Source organism: Carassius carassius, chromosome 12 (genome assembly GCF_963082965.1).
Source record: "Carassius carassius chromosome 12, fCarCar2.1, whole genome shotgun sequence".
Lineage (NCBI taxonomy): Eukaryota > Metazoa > Chordata > Actinopteri > Cypriniformes > Cyprinidae > Carassius > Carassius carassius.
In genome coordinates, this window is record NC_081766.1 from 24,001,944 (window position 1) to 24,021,264 (window position 19,321).

The 19,321-nt window shown below is 39.1% G+C and overlaps 1 long non-coding RNA gene across 1 annotated transcript in view; it reads left to right on the plus strand.

Annotated features, from left to right (window-relative positions):
• Positions 1-19,321, plus strand: part of LOC132155123 (uncharacterized) — a 771,383-nt gene that overhangs the window by 32,917 nt on the left and 719,145 nt on the right. The gene's annotated exons all lie outside the window — the stretch shown is intronic.

Genomic DNA, 19,321 nt, shown 5'->3' on the forward strand with positions numbered 1-19,321 from the left:
GCTGCTTTCATCTGATTGGTCGAATCGCTCCACCTTCAGCTTGGTCTTTTCATTCTTTCAGGCAGAATAAGAGTCAGTGCGAGTGAAGCACTGTAATGTCTGAAACCACCGCTCACATTTAAGTAGCATAATATTTGAATCAGATGTAGCTGGGCACATAATTCGTGCTGCTGAGACCTGCAAATTATTTCTAGGTTGTAGTATTGTATGAATATTGTCCCACTGATAAATACAGTGCAAATAGTTCTCTCTCTTTGGATAAAAGTGAAGTGGAAATAAAAATCAATAATAGGCTGAACAGTTCCATGTCTGTTACATTTACCACTTTCATATTTTAAGTCATAAGGCACTAGGTATGTGTGTGTGACATTAATAAATAATTTTAAAAATTAATATAGTTACATTTCTAAATAAAAATAGTAAAATTAGCTCTGTGCTGCTCAGTGCTCCTGTAGCCTACCCCAAAGCGCCCTCTCGCGGCTGTAGACGGTAATGTTTTCTCTTGGTTCTGAATAAATGAGACTTATAGTTCAGTGCGACTTATATATGTTTTTTTCCTCGTCATGATGTATTTTTGGACTGATGCAACTTATACCGAAAAATACGGGTAACATTATTATTATTATTTATTATGAGAGTAATTGACACAGACTAGAACTTTAATGTTTCACCAAATTCAGCTCAGATCTTCAGACTCGCCTGACTCGCGTTGCTGTATAACTGGCCAGACTTACCTTCCCAAAAAAATCCTATTTAATTTTATTTCATAAATTTAACTATATTTATTTCCACTTCACTGTTATCCAAGGAGATTGAACTATTTGCACTGTTTTTATCAGTGGGACAATATTTATACAATACTATAACCTAGAAATAATTTAATTTAACTGGCCAGACTTACCTTCCCAAAAAATCCTATTTAATTTTATTTCATAAATTTAACTATATTTATTTCCACTTCACTGTTATCCAAGGAGACAGTTGTTATCCAAATAGACAACTATTTGCACTGTTTTTATCAGTGGGACAATATTTATACAATACAGTATATACAACCTAGAAATAATTTAACCGGGTCTCTTGCAAGTCGCAGCAGCATGAATTATGTGCCCAGCTACATCTGATTCAAATATTATGCTAATTAGCCTTTTGCCGAGCCCTGCCCCCCTTAGTTACTGTTGCTACTTCCGACAAACAAATGGTCAAACACGACCAGCGCAACAGATTGCCATGACGGGAAGAGGTATACCCGTGCGTGTCAGTGACCTTTTATGGAGTAATACCTCCTCGCGGTCCTCCAGATCGAGGCAAAAGGGGTTACAGTATGCCGTGGAGGGAAAAAAAGCGAAATCTAAGAAACACCATGACCTGTAACGTTACCTCAAATGCAACCAGCACAGCCTTGTGTACCAGTCATGCTCTTGCACTGCCGGGAAAGTTCTCTTTCATATGTTATGGTCTATTATTTTCTATTGCGAGGTTTTAAAAATGATAACTAAATACTAATTGAGTCTTAAATGCATAATGTAGACATATAGGCTAGCCTATATAGGCTAATGTTGGCATTATTCTTTTATTAAATTTCAGATGCTATCGCAAAGCAAATAAGGCAGAGTCTTTATCTTAATTAATTTCGTTATTGCCAAATACCCATCTTAATTTAGAATTTATCTTAATTAAAATTTTTAAGAAAGACTCGTTTTTATTGGTGCGATGGCCTATTTATAGGCTAAATGAGTCTATACCTAGGGCTATTTAGAGTTCTGAGATGTTACGATGTCACAGAGGACTCATTTTATTTCTTTGTTCAAACTTCCAAGTGGCCTATTACGTTAGTCATGTATAAATTATGTTAAAACATGTATAAATGACTCTTCTTGACAAAAGGCAAAAGAGCTGTGTGCGTACGTACATTTGAATAATGTCGGGCTGTAAACGGGTTCGGGCTTTTAAAAAGCTGTCAAATCAAAATGTACTTGTCTGGCTCGGGCCGAAATCTGTCGGGCTCGGGTCCTGTCGGGCCTAACTTTTAAGACCCGATTACAGCTCTATTCTAGTGTCTGATTTACAAACGCTGTGGGCGCACCGCTTCACCATCTTGCTTGGAGTCAAAGTTTGTCGGAACTGCCTCACATAGTAACGGTTGCTATGATGTGTGATTGGACAATGGCCGTTTTTGGGGAGGGGCCGGCGAAAGGCTTATTAACAGTGAGTGTAGTTTCATACATTACAGTGCTTCACTCGCACTGACTCTTATTCTGCCTGAAAGAATGAAAAGACCAAGCTGAAGGTGGAGCGATTCGACCAATCAGATGAAAGCAGCGTTTCAGCTCCGCCCACAAGTGCGAATGAAATATTGAAGCCTTAAACCGAAATGATCAAAACATACACGGGCCAACTGTCTTGTCCATGTTCTCTCACTTGAATCGTCTTCTTGAGATTTGAGTCTCTTGACCTTCGGAATGCATTTTCAATGTGCACATTGAATTTTGCTACATTCATTGCAGGACATTGAATGAAAATGCAATCGTAAGTGTCTTGACTGTGAGTGTTAATGCATTTAAGAAAAATAGCATTTAAATACTAATTTTGCCACATTTTTTGCTTGAACATGTTAGACATATCTAATCATTTCTGTAATACATTTTAATTTTAATTTTGCAACTTATAAAGCGTTAAAATTAGTATTCATTTTACATATTAAAACTGGTGTATGAAATGGCAAATGAAAATTATGTAATTTAATTTTCATTTTGCACCAAACGTTGCACAAATGTATTGGAAAATGTAAATGTAAATACAGAAATGCATTGTCATTGCATTGTAATTTTGCACATTACATCCCAAATTGAATATTGCTACTCATATGCTTCCATAGACAAAGGCCTGCAAAATGAGCTGCATAATGAGCCTCTCAGTCAGCTGTGCCACTGAGAGGGAGGTGTTACAAGAAAGAATGTGAGAACAAAATAAATGTATATAATTTTATGTTTGTAGTTTATTAAGAATATATTTAATTATCCCACAACATAATTTAATATCCACTTGGGGGAGCAGTTAAACAGTTTATTAGAACAATCAAAGCTGAATTTCAAACACATATTTTGGCATCCTTACTCCAGTCACACAATCCTTCAGAAATCCTTTTAACAATCTTATTTTCTACAAAAAAACAGACAGCACACCTTGTTTGTTATCTTTATTTTATAAGTGCACAAAGTTTTGTTGTTATTATGTCTGTATGAAAAAAGTAGACCCTTTACAGATTCGATTGATGTATTGCTCTTATCTGTATGATTAAAACTGAAAGTGCAATTTAACTTCTTTTCGGGGTTATCAGGAGAAAATGACTCAAAACGTGTATCCGCGTTAATCGACTCCAGAAGCTTAAGGACTATATCTACTTTCCCCTCCGACATCCTTCAGCCGTGTGTGTCAATCCATTCAGCACACAAACACTGGGTCTGAGTAATCATGTGTTTGACATATCCCAGAAGGACACTGATAACACCACGCAGCCAAAACAAGCACTGCTGATGGACACCATCCCGGCTGAGCCCAGCCCACAGAGCTCCTCACAGACAGACTGTGATGTATCAAAACAGCTACAAGATTCAGCACCCAAGGATGACTTTCTGGAAAACAGCCAGGGAAGCCAGGACAACATATCACAGCCACCGGAAACTCCAGAGACACAGCCCATCCCACCAGACACATTTCCCTCTCTCCAGCATCTCCACTTCTGTGCTTTTCACAGAAAATGGAGGAATTGGTGTATGCTGGGACTAAACTTTCTCACTCATTTGCTGCAAGCCCACAGATATCAACAAAAAAACTGACGGGCCCCGCAACCAACAAAGCCTGTGGACCCTGCTCCTGTGAGAGCTCTCCGACCGCTGCCACAACGCCAGGGCCCAAACCCTCTATCTGCTGAAGGTGAACCAAAAACAACTGATAGCAGCACATAGTGATATGTGTCGGGTCTAGGGATGGGAGGAAATATCGTTTGACAAAATATCGCGATACAAAACGTGACGAAACGCATCGAGGTCGAAAAAAATGGATTGCGAAATAAAGATAGATGGCACTGCTGCATGATTTGCGTAGTATATATAAATAATTTAGTGTATTATATGTGTGTGTATGTATATGGGGCAGACATGCAGTCTATGGTGGCAGGCTGGCAGCACCATCTGCTGATCAAGCAGGGTAAAAAAACTAAATGAAAAAAAAATTATATCCGGGGAACGGACTTAATTTGGCTGTTATTTTAATTTTATATATGTATACATGTCTGTATGTATATACATTTTTATTTTTATTTTTTTTATATTTTATTTACATGTTCAAATAAAATAAACAAACAAACAAAACGGTGCGGTACGTCATCACGTCAAGACAGCGCATGTTGCAACAACAACACTGCAGCGAGCTAACAAATATTAGGCCCCCAAACAGCCGACCATGGAGTCAAATGAGGTCGAAATTGAGGACGCTCCTCCTCGATACAAGTCATAAGTCTGGCATTATTTTGGCTTTCTAATTAAAAAAGACAAAGACGGCAATAGAGTAACTGACAAGACTAAGACTGTGTAAGCTATGCCATGCTGTCATTCCGTACACCACATCCAACACATCAAACATGAACCACCACCTTCAACGTCACCATAAAAATGTAAAGACGGCCCCGGAGAAAACGAGCCTACCGAAGGGACAGCTGACCATGAAACAAGCACTGACACCAACTCTACCTCCGTCAAGTCTGCGTGCCAAACAGATAACCAGGCTCATTGGCGAATTCATAGCAGACTATATGGCTCCATTTAACATGGTAGAGAACAGAAAATTCATCCAAATGTTCAATGTGCTGGAGCCCAAGTTTAAGATGCCATGTCGAGGACATTTTTCAGAGAAGGTAATCCCGGAAATTTACAATGAAACCAAACAAAGCGTGAAAGAGTATCTGAAAAATGCTGACTGTGTCGCCCTGACCACCAGGGTGGAGACCGCTCTCTCTCACAGCAATTTCCATGTTGCTCGCGTTGTCTGTGACACAAGCAATGGTTGTTTGTGGCCTCGTTAGCTCCCACTCACTCAGTGCATTTCTCAACACGTGAGCTATGTTAACACCAGTATGACTTTCACTTAGCTCACGAGTTTGCAACACAAAGCTTTTTCTCTCCCAAGATTTTAACTCTTTAATTACCAAGTTCATAAATGATGTCACTGATTTGGGAAAACCCCCACAAAATTACATATTTTCAATTTAAAAAGTGATTGTGGACTGGATATTTTTTTTACCTTTTATCACAGTCTTGGGGTTGCAAAGATTAGTAACAAGATTGGCTTTGATGCGTTGTTAGTTTTTGTGCAGCATTAGATTTAAATTTTTTCTCCCTCATTTGTTGTTGGTGGCTGTTTTTGCCCCATTGTCTTCCATTATAATGACATTTTTGGATTGCAAAGCCATGACACCATATAATCATGCATTCTTGATTGTTTGTTGTTTTCCCTTTTGGTAAGAGGTAAAAATTTGTTATTTTTACAGTTGATCACTAGGTGGGACCATTAACCCTTTAGATAGGCCTGTGCAAAAAAAGGCTTAGTTTCTGGCTTGTATATGGAGGTATATGGAGTATAACAGCAAATTATAGTGTTTGTGTGTGTGTGAGATTCTTGATTGTTGGTGGTGTTCCCTGTTGGGAAGAGGTAACATTTGTTATTTTTTTACAGTTGATCACTAGGTGGGACCATTAACCCTTTAGACCATTAACCCTTTAGCAAATTATAGTGTTTGTGTGTGTGTGTGTGTGTGTGTGTGTAAGAGAGAGGGGGAGAGAGAGAGAGAGAGAGGGAGAGAGAGAGAGAGAGAGAGAGAGAGGGTGTGAGAGAGACCTTTGTTCACTTACCTTGATGCATCTGAAAAAACCCAAATATGCACCTCATGCTCTCAGAACTTCATGGAGTAAACAATAAAAAAATAAGTGTGTTTATGCACCTGCTGCCTTTTGATGGTGAAAAGTATGGATGGTCTATGTGTGAAATGCTCATCTTTTCTTGATGGTAAAGCCAGTTTAAAACCTTAAAATCCTGTAAAAAAATCAACTTTGCATCAAATTTATGAACAATGTATTATGAACCAAAATGCAATACCAACTTCAAATAAGCTGCAGCTCGCTGGAGGGGTCAAGCTGCATAATCATTTCTAAAACTTCAGTACAAGTCAAGCCCTTTCTTGTGTTGTTTGCTGCTCTTCTCACCATTAAATGACCAGCACGATGGCATGCAAGTGTTTAAATCCACGTACTATGCTTTTGTTTAGTCTATACTTATCACCACCATCAAAAGGCAGCAGGTGCAGAAATACACTTTTTTTACTCCATGTAGTTCTGAGAGCTGAGGTGTACATTTTGATTTTCTCAAATACATCAAGGTAAGTGCGCAAAGGTCTCTCTCACACACTCTCTCTCTCTTTCTTTCTCACACACACACACACATACACACACAATATAATATGCTGTTATACTACATATAGCTTCATATACAAGTCAGAAACTAAGCTCTTTTTTTGCACAGGCCTATCTAAAGGGTTAATGGTCCCACCTAGTGATCAACTGTAAAAATAACAAAATTTTACCTCTTCCCAACAGGGAACCCACCAACAAACAAGAATCTCACACACACACAAACACTATAATTTGCTGTTATACTCCATATAACTCCATATACAAGCCAGAAACTAAGCCTTTTTTTGCACAGGCCTATCTAAAGGGTTAATGGTCCCTAGTGACCCAGTGATCAACTGTAAAAATAAAAAATGTTACCTCTTCCCAAAAGGGAAAACCACAAACAATCAAGAATGCATGATTATATGTTGTCATGGCTTTGCAATCAAAAAATGTCATTATAATGGAAGTCAATGGGGCAAAAACAGCCACCAACAACAAATTAGGGAGAAAAATTTTAAATCTAATGCTGCACAAAAACTAAAAATGCATCGAAGCCAATGTTGCTACTAATCTTTGACATGCCCAAGACTGTTATAAAAACTAAAAAAAAAAATCCAGCCACAATTACTTTTATATTGAAAATAAGTCATTTTGTGTGTTTTTCCCCCCAAATCAGTGACATCATTTATGAACTTGGCAATTAAAGAGTTAAAATCTAGCATTAAAAAAAAAAATTGGTAGTTTTGATCAGGACTGAAGTTGATTAACAGATTTATGCAAAAAAATTGAGAAAACATATGAATCTGACACATTTTTACAGCAGTTTAATTGAGTGGATGTTTTCATCCAGAACATAACGAAAGGGTAGTAAATTTGAACAATGCACAGGGGTTAAAACATTCGCTCACTAAAAAAACAAATAATTTCTAATCAATGACTTTATAACCACAAACAATCTGGATTTTATGTTTCTGAACGAAACATGGCTAGAAGACACCTCCAATGCAACAATCCTCAATGAAGCAGCCCCTCCTAACTTCACTTACATGACTGTCTGCAGGACTGCTAGGAGAGGTGGAGGTGTAGCTGCTCTATTTAAAGATGCATTTATAGACAAGCAAGTGTCATTTGGTCAGTACTTGTCTTTTGAATATCTAGGGATTGTGCTGAAAGGTGCTACACGCATTGTTTATTATTATTTACAGGCCTCCAAAATACTCTCCAGCCTTTGTTGAAGAGGTCACAGGAATGTTATCAATGATTTCCTCAGAGTTTGACTGTTTTGCTGTTGCAGGGGATTTTAATATTCACATAGACAATGCAGAAAACAAAACAACAAAAGAAATTAAAGCTGCAAGCAGCGATGAACGGGCCCTCGCACCCGGTCTCACCGGCAGCGAGTGGCTTTAGTAAATAGGTGAACGGTGAGAAATATGCATTTAAACTCATAAATTTAAGTAGAATATATCAATGTTTATTCCATATATGTTCCAATCTTCCTGTTGCCAGCAGTTGGCGCTATCATTATAATGGAATATTGGCCTTCAGATGTGTTCAGGGCTGCACTCTTATCGAACATGTGAAGTTTGGGGAAGATCAAACATTTTATGCCTGAGTTACAACAACTTCTCTTGCTGTGGCGAGACATACAATTTTGTCATTTTTGCCATGGACACGCTCTTTAACAAAAACTCAAGATTGCCACAATTTAACATTACACAGGCCTTTAGATTAGACTGACCACAAAAATACATTAATGTCAAAAAATCTCTAGGAGTAGTTTGTCTCAGCGTAAAATATGTCACTTCCTGTTGCCAGCAGGTGGCGCTATGACTATAATTGAATATGGGCATGTAGATCTGTTAAGGGCAGAAGTCTTATCTAACATGCAAAGTTTGGGGCAGATTGGACATTGTATGTCTGAGTTACAGCAACTTCCTTTTTAATGGCGAAACATCGAAATTTGGCAGGCCGCCATGGACACTCCCTTTAACGAAATCTCAAGATCTTCCCAATTTAACTTCGCAAAGGCCTTTAAATTTAACTGACCAAGTTTGATGTTGATCTGAATAAATCTCTAGGAGGATTTCGTTAAAGTACAACCCCTGAAAATGCCAAAAACAACACCAATTTTGCAGAGAACATTCTAAATAACTGACTTCCTATTTGGATTCGGATTTCGTACCAAGAGACTTTTTCGTAGATATTGGTGTGTTACATGTGTGTACCGATTTTTGTACATGTACGTGAAACATAGCTTGAGGCGCACTCCGTTGAAAGTGTATATGCACTCAGTTGAAAGTGTATAGGTGGCGCTATCGAGCCATTTTGCAACACCCAATGGAATATTGGCCTTCAGATCTGTTCAGGCCAGGACCCTTATCACACATGTGAAGTTTGGGCAAGATCGGACATTTTATGCCTGAGTTATAACAACTTTTATTCCCATGGCGACACATCGAACTTCGTCACGGCGCCATGGACACGCCTTTTAACGAAAACTCAAGATCTTCACAACTAAACATCACACAGGTCTTTAGATTAGACTGACCACAAAAATAACATTGATGTCATAAAATTTCTAGGAGTAGTTTGTCGAAGTGTAAAATATTTCATTTCCTGTTGCCAATAGGTGGCGCTATGACTATAACTGAATATTGGCATGTAGATCTGTTCAGGTCAAGAGTCTTATCCAACATGTGAAGTTTGGGGCAGATTGGACATTGTATGTCTGAGTTACAGCAACTTCCTTTTTCATGGCGAAACATCGAAATTTGTCAGGCCACCATGGACACGCCCTTTAACGAAACCTCAAGTCCTTCGCAATTTAACATCGCAAAGGGCTTTAGATTACACTGACCAAGTTTGGTGTTCATCTGAATAAATCTCTAGGAGGAGTTCGTTAAAGTACAACCCCTGAAAATGGCAAAAACAACACCAATTTTGCAGGGAAAATTCTAAATAATCGACTTCCTGTTGGGATTAGGATTTCGTACCAAGATACTTTTTTGTAGGTATTGGTGTGTTACATGTGTGTACCAATTTTTGTACATGTACGTGAAACATAGCTCGAGGTGCACTCCGTTGAAAGTGTATAGGTGGCGCTATCGAGCCATTTTGCCACACCCGATGGAATATTGGCCGTCAGATCTGTTCAGGCCAGGACTTTTATCACACATGTGAAGTTTGGGGAAGATCGGACATTTTATGCCTGAGTTATAACATCTTTTATTCCCATGGCGAGACTTTGAATTTTGTCACGGCGCCATGGACACGCCCCTTAACGAAAACTCAAGATCTTCACAATTTAACATTGCACAGGCCTTTAGATTATACTGACTATAAAAAAGACATTGATGTCAAAAGATTTCTAGGAGTAGTCTGTCGAAGTGTAAAATATGTCACTTCCTGTTGCCTATAGGTGGCGCTATGACTATAACTGAATATGGGCATGTCAATCTTTTCAGGTTCGGAGTCTCATCAAACATGTGAAGTTTGGGGCAGATTGGACATTGTATGTCTGAGTTATAGCAACTTCATTTTTCATGGCGAATCATCGAAATTCGCCAGGCCGCCACGGACACGCCCTTTAACGAAAACTCAAAATCTTCGCAATTTAACATCGCAAAGGCCTTTAGATTAGGCATACCAACTTTGGTGTTGATCTGAATTAATCTCTAGGAGGAGTTCGTTAAAATACAACGCATGGAAATGACAAAAATGACACAAAATTTGCTCATAAAATTAAAAATAACCGACTTCCTGTTGGGTTTCGGATTTTGCTCCAAGAGACTTTTTTGTAGGTATTGGAGAGATACATGTGTATACCAATTTTCATACATGTACGTGAAACGTAGCTCGAGGCGCACACCGTTGAACGTGTATAGGTGGCGCTGTCGAGCCATTTTGCCACACCCACTTCTGAAACCCATATCAGACGTAAATTTTCGCCAGTTCTGAGGTGTGTGCAAAGTTTCATGACTTTGAGCATGTTTAGGCTCTCAAAATTGCGATTCATCTTAGAGAAGAATAATAATAATAATAACAATAATAATAATAAACGGAGCAATTCCAAGAGGGTCCTCACACCATCGGTGCTCGGGCCCTAATAATAATAATAATAATAATAAACGGAGCAATTCCAAGAGGGTCCTCACACCATCGGTGCTCGGGCCCTAATAATAATAATAATAATAATAATAATAAACGGAGCAATTCCAAGAGGGTCCTCACACCATCGGTGCTCGGGCCCTAATGATAATGGTTCTAAACACTTTTGACTTGACTCAGTATGTGCATGGACCCACACCCAAAGGTGGACACACTCTAGCTTTAATCATCAGTAGGGTTCTAAACATTTCATCCATTGTTATTAAGGACATAGCACTATCTGATCACTTCTGTATTTTCTTTGATATTTTGATCTCTGCTACAAATGAATCTAGACCGGTTTCTGTAAGAAGGAGATGCATTAACGAGAACACAAGTGTACTATTTATGGAGGCTATATCTTTAACACCAAGCATTTCTGCAGACTCTGTTGATATTCTCCTTGATTCCTTCAACTCAAAAGTTAAGAATGTTATTGATGATATTGCTCCAATAATAGTCAGTAAGAAAACAAACAGACAACAAATCAGTTTGGAGAAGATCAACAGCAATTGTGTAACAGAAACTATGGACAGTTACAAAAATGTAACAGAAACTATGGACTCTCTCTTTTCTAGCACTTTAAATACAGTTGCTCCTTTACGCTTAAGGAAGGTTAAGGAAAACAGTTTGACACCATGGTATAATGAGCATACTCGCACCCTAAAGAGGGCAGCCCGAAAAATGGAGCGCAGCTGGAGGAAAACAAAACTAGAGGTATTTCGTATTGCTTGGTGGGAAAGTAACCTATCCTACAGAAAAGCATTAAAAACTGCTAGATCCGATTACTTTTCTTCTCTTTTAGAAGAAAACAAACATAACCCCAGGTATTTATTCAATACAGTGGCTAAATTAACGAAAAATAAAGCCTCAACAAGTGTTGACATTTCCCAACATGACTTGAACTACTTTACTTCTAAATTCGATACTATTAGAGATAAAATTGCAACCATTCAGCCGTCAGCTACAGTATCGCATCAGACAGTGCACTATAGACCCCCTGAGGAACAGTTCCACTCATTCTCTACTATAGGAGAGGAAGAATTGTATAAACTTGTTAAATCATCTAAACCAACAACATGTATGTTAGACCCTATACCATCTAAGCTCCTAAAAGAGGTGGTTCCTGAAGTCATAGATCCTCTTCTGACTATTATTAATTCCTCATTGTCATTAGGATATGTACCCAAAACCTTCAAACTGGCTGTTATTAAGCCTCTCATCAAAAAAAACACAAATCAAAGTCAAAGTCAAAGTCACCTTTATTTATATAGCGCTTTAAACAAAATATATTGCGTCAAAGCAACTGAACAACATTCATTAGGAAAACAGTGTCAATAATGCAAAAATGATAGTTAAAGGCAGTTCATCATTGGATTCAGTTATGTCATCTCTGTTCAGTTAAATAGTGTCTGTGCATTTAATAGTGTCTCTGCATTTGACCCCAAAGAACTAGTTAATTATAGACCAATCTCGAATCTCCCTTTTCTTTCCAAGATACTAGAAGAGGTGGTATCCTCACAATTATATTCGTTCTTAGAGAAAAATTGTATATGTGAGGATTTCCAGTCAGGAAAGTACTGAGACTGCTCTCCTTAGAGTTACAAATGATCTGCTTTTATCATCTGATCGTGGGTGTATCTCTCTATTAGTTTTATTGAATCTTAGTGCTGCGTTTGACACAATTGACCACAACATTCTTTTGCATAGACTTGAACACTTTGTTGGCATTAATGGAAGTGCATTAGCATGGTTTAAATCGTACTTATATGACCGCCATCAGTTTGTAGCAGTCAATGAAGATGTATCATATCGATCACAAGTGCAGTATGGAGTACCTCAAGGCTCAGTACTAGGGCCGCTACTCTTCACGCTTTATATGTTACCCTTGGGAGATATCATCAGGAAACATGGTGTTAGCTTGCTGATGATACTCAGCTCTATATTTCTTCGTGGCCCGGTGAAACACACCAATTTGAAAAAATAATGGAATGCATAGTCGATATAAAAATCTGGATGACGAGTAATTTCTTACTGCTAAATTCTGAAAAAACAGAGGTGTTAATTATAGGACCTAAAAACTCTGCTTGTAATAACCTAGAACTCTGTCTAAGACTTGATGGTTGCTCTGTCAATTCTTCGTCATCAGTTAGGAACCTAGGTGTGCTATTTGATCGCAATCTTTCCTTAGAAAGCCACGTTTCTAGCACTTGTAAAACTGCATTTTTCCATCTCAAAAATATATCTAAATTATGGCCTATGCTCTCCATGTCAAATGCAGAAATGCTAATCCATGCATTTATGACCTTAAGGTTAGATTATTGTAATGCTTTATTGGGTGGTTGTTCTGCACGCTTAGTAAACAAACTACAGCTAGTCCAAAATGCAGCAGCAAAAGTTCTTACTAGAACCAGGAAGTATGACCATATTAGCCCAGTCCTGTCAACACTGCACTGGCCCCCTATCAAACATCGTATAGATTTTAAAATATTGTTTATTACTTATAAAGCCCTGAATGGTTTAGCAACTCAGTATTTGAATGAGCTCCTTTTACATTATAATCCTCTACGTCCGCTACGTTCTCAAAACTTGATAATTTGATAATACCTAGAATATCAAAATCAACTGCGGGCGGCAGATCCTTTTCCTATTTGGCAGATAAACTCTGGAATAACCTACCTAACATTGTTCGGGAGGCAGACACACTCTTGCAGTTTAAATCTATATTAAAGACCCATCTCTTTAACCTGGCTTACACATAAAATACTAATATGCTTTTAATATCCAATCCGTTAAAGGATTTTTAGCCTGCATTAATTAGGTAAACCGGCCTTCAATAAAAGACAGTTCTTATGCCATTCTCTGACAAAAGATGTTCTGTGGGGACCAGAGGTTAAAAGGCCCCCTTAGGAATTTCAGACTGGTTCTGCTAGGTGAGGGGGAAGTCAATCCAAGGATCTTGTTTATTACTCTCATGGGTTTACATGTGCTGACCTGCGTTGTATCTTGATTACTTGCCCCAAATTTGACAATCTCTTCTCCGAATTGAAATGGTCAATAATTGTTCTAGTGGTGTTAATGTTGAAAGCTGTTCTGTGAAAGAGTTGATTGGTTGGTTATCTTACTTCTGACTTGTGGCACTAGGAATGATTTACAACCTCCTGTTGCCTTTCTGAGGAATTCGGCTGGTGTTTCAACCACAGTCCTGATCGACTCTTTAATCTGTCTGGTTCGGGTCTGATACGCTACACCAGGACATTTACATCTTGCCAACACACATTTAACTACCCTAGTCAACCCAGAACTGGTTTGTCCACTTTGCAGCCCCCAACAACCTGGTACAGTATGTGTCATAAGGCTAAAATCAAATTACATCTAAATACCTAAACATACACAGCTTTAGCCTACATCAAAACATGTTGGAAACGTTTGTGTACATTGAACATCTAGTGTTTACGAAACAATCACAGTTAGTTACGTTGTCATTTTGGTCAAGAAGTGTATGCTAAATGCAATGTAATTACAACACACTAAAACAGATATGAAGAAACTAACCTTGACCCGTACAATGCTGTTTTCATCACCTGGAGACTTGAAGATGGCCAAGTCCTACACCCAGCCACAGCAAAAAGCCTCGTAACTTTCCAAAGACTTAAACTCCTGCATTGTGTAGTAACTTACACCAAAAACAAGATAATTCACAATGTCCATATATGTGCTTGGAGGAAAAATGGTTCAGGTCTCTGTGCCATTCCGCTGCAGGTAGCTCGCATGGGTCGATATTTTGGATGCCTGAGAGCTTTTCGCTGTTTTGCGCTTGGTGTGAGCTTGTTCCTGTAAGGTCCCTTTTCTTTCGCCTTATCTTTTTGCATTGCTTTACTTTCTTCCTCTTCTTTCTCATATTCGTAGATCCCTCTCTGTCCCGCCGAAATAATAAATGCACAAAAATGAAAGAGCTCTGGAATGTTTAGTCGTGCCTCTGTAGAGTTCTGAAGGTGTTGCCCCTGGCAACAGATAGCGTCTCCTACAGTCATGGCTGACTGGCTCAGTCTCCGCCCAAATCAACCCAAATCGGCACGTGACTCCTCACTCTCAATAGATATCAATGTCAGTGTGAGAGCCACAGGCAGCCTGAGAAGCAAACATACCCCAGTATGTGTATTGAAATATGTCCTGAAGTAAAGAGTCTACTCCAGTTGGCCACACTTTGATGGTCCTCACTAATGGCTTCACACGGTTGATGAGGAGTGAATTCTTAGGGGTGAGAAACAAAGGAAGGTGATCAGACTTTCCGAGGTGGGGAGGGGGGTCGCGATGAAAGCTCCATCAATGTTTGTGTAAACATGATCTAAAGTTTTGTTCCCGCAACAATAAAAGCAGCCTCCGGGTGAGCAGTCTGTTGTTTACTAATGGCCGCGTGAAGTTAGTTCAAAGCAAGCTTGGCATTAGCATCCAGTGGAATATGGACTGCAGTAATAATAGTGAAAGTGAATTCCTGCAGCAGATAAAAAGGTCTACATTTAACCATGAGAAACTCTAGGTTAGCTGAGCAGTGTCTCCCAACAATAGCAGTGTTTGTACTCCTCTTGTGCTCATTTAGAACATGCAACCAAAATTATGGGAAAGTCTACTGACTTGACAGTTGTCCAGAAGACAATCATCAACACCTTCCACAAGGAGGGTAAGCCACAGAAGGTCATTACTGAAAGGGCTGGCTGTTCACAGAGTGATGTATCAAAATATACTCATAGAAAGTTTACTGAAACGAACAAGTGTGGTAGGAAAAGGGGCACAAGCAACAGGGATGACCACAGCCTTGGGAAAATTGTCAGGATAAGCCGATTCAAGAACTTGGGAGAGCTTCACAAGAAGAACTGGACTGTTGCTCAGTGGTCCAAAGTCCTTTTTTTAGATAGAAGTTAATTTAGCATTTCATTTGGAAATGAAGGTCTGGAGTCTGGAGGAAGACTGGAGAGGCAAAGAATCCAAAGTCCAGTGTGAAGTTTCCAAAGTCAGTGATGATTTGGGGTGCCGTGACGTCGGCTGGTGTTTGTCCATTGTGTTTTATCAAGGCCAAAGTCAATGCAGCCATCTACCAGGAGATGATTTTGGAGCACTTTATGCTTCCATCTGCTGACAAGCTTTATGGAGATACTGATTCATTTTTGCAGCAGGACTTTAGCACCTGCTCACAGTGCCAAAACCACTTCCAAGCAGTTTGCTGACCATGATATTACTGTGCTTGATTGGCCAGCCAACTCACCTTACCTGAACCTCACAGAGAATTCATCTGACAAACATCTGACAAACAATACAGAGGAGCTGAAGGCTCCTATCAAAGCAACCTGGGCTTCAATAACACCTCAGCAGTGACACAGGCTGATTGGCTCCATGCCACACCGCATTGAAGCAGCAATTTGTCAAAAAGGAGTCCCAACCAAGTATTGAGTGCATAATTAAACCTGCTTTGGAGATCTTGAACATTTCTGTTTTGTAAATCTTTTTTTTTCTTGATTGATCTTTGATAAAATATTATATATATATACAGGTCCTTCTCAAAAAATTAGCATATTGTGATAAAGTTCATTATTTTCCATAATGTAATGATAAAAATTAAACTTTCATATATTTTAGATTCATTGCACACCAACTGAAATTTTTCAGGTCTTTTATTGTTTTAATACTGATGATTTTGGCATACAGCTCATGAAAACCCAAAATTCCTATCTCAAAAAATTAGCATATCATGAAAAGGTTCTCTAAACAAGCTATTAACCTAATCATCTGAATCAACTAATTAACTCTAAACACCTGCAAAAGATTCCTGAGGCTTTTAAAAACTCCCAGCCTGGTTCATTACTCAAAACCGCAATCATGGGTAAGACTGCTGACCAGAAGGCCATCATTGACACCCTCAAGCGAGAGGGTAAGACACAGAAAGAAATTTCTGAACGAACAGGCTGTTCCCAGAGTGCTGTATCAAGGCACCTCAGTGGGAAGTCTGTGGGAAGGAAAAAGTGTGGCAAAAAACGCTGCACAACAAGAAGAGGTGACCGGACCCTGAGGAAGATTGTGGAGAAGGACCGATTCCAGACCTTGGGGGACCTACGGAAGCAGTAGACTGAGTCTGGAGTAGAAACATCCAGAGCCACCGTGCACAGGCGTGTGCAGGAAATGGGCTACATGTGCCGCATTCCCCAGGTCAAGCCACTTTTGAACCAGAAACAGCGGCAGAAGCGCCTGACCTGGGCTACAGAGAAGCAGCACTGGACTTTTGGACAAATTTTGCATGTCATTCGGAAATCATGGTGCCAGAGTCTGGAGGAAGACTGGGGAGAAGGAAATGCCAAAATACCTGAAGTCCAGTGTCAAGTACCCACAGTCAGTGATGGTCTGGGGTGCCATGTCAGCTGCTGGTGTTGGTCCACTGTGTTTTATCAAGGGCAGGGTCAATGCTGCTAGCTATCAGGAGATTTTGGAGCACTTCATGCTTCCATCTGCTGAAAAGCTTTATGGAGCTGAAGATTTCATTTTTCAGCACAACCTGGCACCTGCTCACAGTGCCAAAACCACTGGTAAATGGTTTACTGACCATGGTATTACTGTGCTCAATTGGCCTGCCAACTCTCCTGACCTGAACCCCATAGAGAATCTGTGGGATATTATGAAGAGAAAGTTGAGAGACGCAAGACCCAACACTCTGGATGAGCTTAAGGCCGCTATCGAAGCATCCTGGGCCTCCATAACACCTCAGCAGTGCCACAGGCTGATTGCCTCCATGCCACGCCGCATTGAAGCATTCATTTCTGCAAAAGGATTCCCGACCAAGTATTGAGTGCATAACTGAACATAATTATTTGAAGGTTGACTTTTTTTGTATTAAAAACACTTTTCTTTTATTGGTCGGATGAAATATGCTAATTTTTTGAGACAGGCATTTTGGGTTTTCATGAGCTGTATGCCAAAATCATCAGTATTAAAACAATAAAAGACCTGAAATATTTCAGTTGGTGTGCAATGAATCTAAAATATATGAAAGTTTAATTTTTATCATTACATTATGGAAAATAATGAACTTTATCACAATATGCTAATTTTTTAGAAGGACCTGTATATATATATTTCAGTTTTTGTGCAATGAATCTAGAATATAAGAAATGTTTTTTTTTTTTTTTTTTTTTTACAAAAAATAAAGAACCTTTCCATGATATAATTTTTTTTTTTTCTCAGATGCACCTATATATTTAGAATAAACCCTGTTCACAGCTGTGTATGCTATTACACCACAAACAATTAAGGTTCACTCTTCATAAAGCCACCTTAATTTATTAAAAGCAGAATGAAGATGTCTATCAATGTAAAGCCAAATTACATGCCTCAAATCTCAGCCAAGATCTTTAAAAGGGCAAATGCAAGGCCCACGGTTGGTTAGTGTGTGTGTGTGTGTATATATATATATATATATATATATATATATATATATATATATATATATATATATATATATATATATATGCATGTTTAAATTTGTATTTATGTATAGTCGTGGCCAAAAGTTTTGAGAATTACATACATATTGGAAATTGGAAAAGTTTTTATAATAGCAATTTGCATATACTCCAGAATGTTATGAAGAGTGATCAGATGAATTGCATAGTCCTTCTTTGCCATGAAAATGAACTTAATCCCAAAAAAACCTTTCCGCTGCATTTCATTGCTGTCATTAAAGGACCTGCTGAGATCATTTCAGTAATCGTCTTGTTAACTCAGGTGAGAATGTTGACGAGCACAAGGCTGGAGATCATTATGTCAGGCTGATTGGGTTAGAATGGCAGACTTGACATGTTAAAAGGAGGGTGATACTTGAAATCATTGTTCTTCCATTGTTAACCATGGTGACCTGCAAAGAAACATTGTGTTGCATAAAAATGGCTTCACAGGCAAGGATATTGTGGCTACTAAGATTGCACCTAAATCAACAATTTATAGGAGCATCAAGAACTTCAAGGAAAGAAGTTCAATTCTTGTAAAGAAGGCTTCAGGGCGTCCAAGAAAGTCCAGGAAGTGCCAGGATCATCTCCTAAAGAGGATTTAGATGCGGGATCGGAGTGCCACCAGTGCAGAGCTTGCTCAGAAGTGGCAGCAGGCAGGTGAGCACGCATCTGCATGCACAGTGAGGCGAAGACTTTTGGAAGATGGTCTGGTGTCAAGAAGGGCAGCAAAGAAGCCACTTCTCTCCAAAAAAAAACATCAGGGACAGATTGATCTTCTGCAGAATGTATAGTGAATGGACTGCTGAGGACTGGGACAAAGTCATATTCTCCAATGAAGCCCCTTTCCGATTGTTTGGGGCATCTGGAAAAAGGCTTCTCTGGAGAAGAAAAGGTAAGCGCTACCATCAGTCCTGTGTCATTCCAACAGTAAAGCATCCTGACACCATTCATGTGTGGGGTTGCTTCTCATCCAAGGGAGTGGGCTCACTCACAATTCTGCCCAAAAACACAGCCATGAATAAAGAATGGTACCAAAACACCCTCCAACAGCAACTTCTTCCAACAATCCAACAACAGTTTGGTGAAGAACAATGCTTTTTCCAGGACGATGGAGCACCATGCCATAAGGCAAAAGTGATAACTAAGTGGCTCGGGGACCAGAATGTTGAAATTTTGGGTCCATGGCTTGGAAACTCCCCAGATCTTAATCCCATTGAGAACTTGTGGTCA